At 39.9% G+C, this 2,430-nt stretch overlaps 1 pseudogene; it reads left to right on the top strand.

Annotated features, from left to right (window-relative positions):
• The first annotated feature begins 753 nt into the window (after window positions 1-753).
• On the top strand, window positions 754-1,707 carry LOC104941462 (OTU domain-containing protein 5-A pseudogene; annotated as a pseudogene).
• Window positions 1,708-2,430: the final 723 nt, after the last annotated feature.

Genomic DNA, 2,430 nt, shown 5'->3' with positions numbered 1-2,430 from the left:
TTTAGCATGATAGGTCCCCTTTCACATAGAAAGTTTACATTGTACTTCCTACAAAACCAAAATGTGAAAAAAACAACAGTATTCAACAATCCATATAAATCCTAAATAAATAGTGTCTTTGTTTTTCTAAACCTCTCAGTGAAATCATCAAAATAAAGATCTGATGAACCAAATGAAATCACATTTAAAAGAAAAACATGTAAATATATAGTACAATGTACTACAAGTCAAATACAAATTTAATCAAACAGTATTTCACAAATACAAATGTAATCAAACAGTATTTCACAATCCATATAAGTCTTATCCTAAATAAATATTGTATTGGTTTACAAAATTAATCAGAGACATCATCAAAATGAAGATCTGATGAATGAAATAAAAATAAAAGATGTATACAAACACAAATTGCACACAATCCTGAAATATACAAACCTCATTTTACAATCCATATAATTAAGAACCTAAAAAATATAATGTCGTCTTTTTTCTTAATATATTAGTTAAATAATTTTAAAAATACAATGAACAAAACAATTATATTTATATATATTAACATAGAAAATGTACATTGTACGATAATGTGAAACAATAGTTTTTAAAAATCCATTTAAGTGTTAATCCTAAATAAATAGTCTCTTTGTTGACCAAATGCATTCTCAAATAATCAAAATAAAGATCTGATTAACGGCTTGACGTAAAAAAAGGGGAAAAAAATCCCGTCGAGACCAGGAAGTGACGTCACGGCCCTCCGTCAGATTGTGTTGATGTTTTGCGGACTGGACGAACGGCTGGAGAGAAACGGGAAGATGTTTTTGTTCCTCTAAACCGTCGAAAAGAAGCCGAGTCGCCGGTCCTCTGATCGGTTCCGGTTTTTTAATCGCCTTAACTCGGTGATTTTTACCGAACGGCCGGGCCGGAGGGCGAACATACCGAACAGTTTGATCCAGAAAGGGAGGACTCATCGCCCTCTGACCTCGCCCCCCCCCCCCAAACACACACACACATACACACATACACATACACACATACACACCATGACGATTCTCCCGAAGAAGAAGCCCAGTTCTGGGGTCGGTGTGTCGGATGATGACAGTAGGACCGGTCCGGAAGCTCACCCCGGTCGCTCCGGAGCCCGGCAGAGAGCCTCTCCGCCGCCCTGGTCCTACCCGCCCGCTCCGCCCTCAGACCGGCGGGGCATCGAGGCGAGCACCCGGCCGCAACAGGCCTCTCCGCCGCCCGTTGGCTCCGTGTCTCCCGGAGGACCGACAGACAGCCCCATGGTGCCCGGTTCCTTAGCGGTGTCTTCCGGCGGCTCTAGTGGCAGCTGCTGCTCCGGGCCCGGGCTCAGTAAGAGGAGAAGGCAGACACAACAAGGTAGCTGCTCCGCCGGGGTGGTGGCGGCTCTCACCGGAGGAGGCCAACCGGGGGTTACCGGACCAGGGGGGGGCACCAGCGGCCAGGACACCGAGGAAGGAGCCGGGAACAACAGCGAGGACGAGTACGAAAACGCGGCCCGGTTGCAATCGATGGACCCGGCGACGGTGGAGCAGGTAGGGAGCTAACGGTAGCTTAGCAAGAAAGAAGCCTGTGCTAAGCTAATGTGGCTAAACAGCTGGTATATAAACAAGGATCACATGAAACACTAAACGGCTGTATTAGCTTTCAGCATTCATAACTAGATTTCTTTTTCGGTACCTTTCATAGTTAGAATGCAGCTAACATGTCTCTACGGTATGGTTATTTGAAACAAAAGGCAATTAAAAACAACAACATTGAAAAAAGTGAATAAAAACAGAATTATTATACTATAAAAAGTGATCACGTTTATTAATGAGACAGTACTCATTCAAATCTCAATAATCCTGAATGTCAAAAGTTTTACAAAACAATAAGTTACATTTATTCAACTCAAAAGGGATTTAAATAAGTAAAAAATAATCACTTGTATTGGTCAATTATGTAAACAAACATCACATGAAACAGTACATGGTTGTATTAGCTTTCAGGATTCATAACGTTTTTTGTTGGCAACTTTTATGTATAGAATGCAGCTTTAATGTCTCTGGTGTGTCAATTTAAAACAAAAGCCAATTAAAAAAACAATGAATATACTATAAAAAAGGTGTAAAAGTAAAATATATAGTAGAAAAAGTTAAGTAGGTCGTATTGTTCATTTGCCTTTTTTTAAATGTCAAGAGCTTTCATAACGTGCCTTTTGTAGCTGGTCAGGGTGTGTTTTAAATGTTTATTATTAATGTGACAGTCCTCATTCAAAACTCACAAACAAAATCCTGAATGTCAAAAGAGTACAAAAATCACTTTTATTGGCCAATTATGTAAACGAACATTACATGAAACAGTATATTATCTTTCAGGATTTATAACTTATTTGTGTTCGACACCGTTCAGAATGCTGCAGCTCTCATT

This window comes from Notothenia coriiceps, unplaced genomic scaffold, assembly GCF_000735185.1.
Source record: "Notothenia coriiceps isolate Sejong01 unplaced genomic scaffold, NC01 NC01_scaffold00003383, whole genome shotgun sequence".
NCBI lineage: Eukaryota > Metazoa > Chordata > Actinopteri > Perciformes > Nototheniidae > Notothenia > Notothenia coriiceps.
This window is presented reverse-complemented; position numbering and strand designations above follow the sequence as displayed.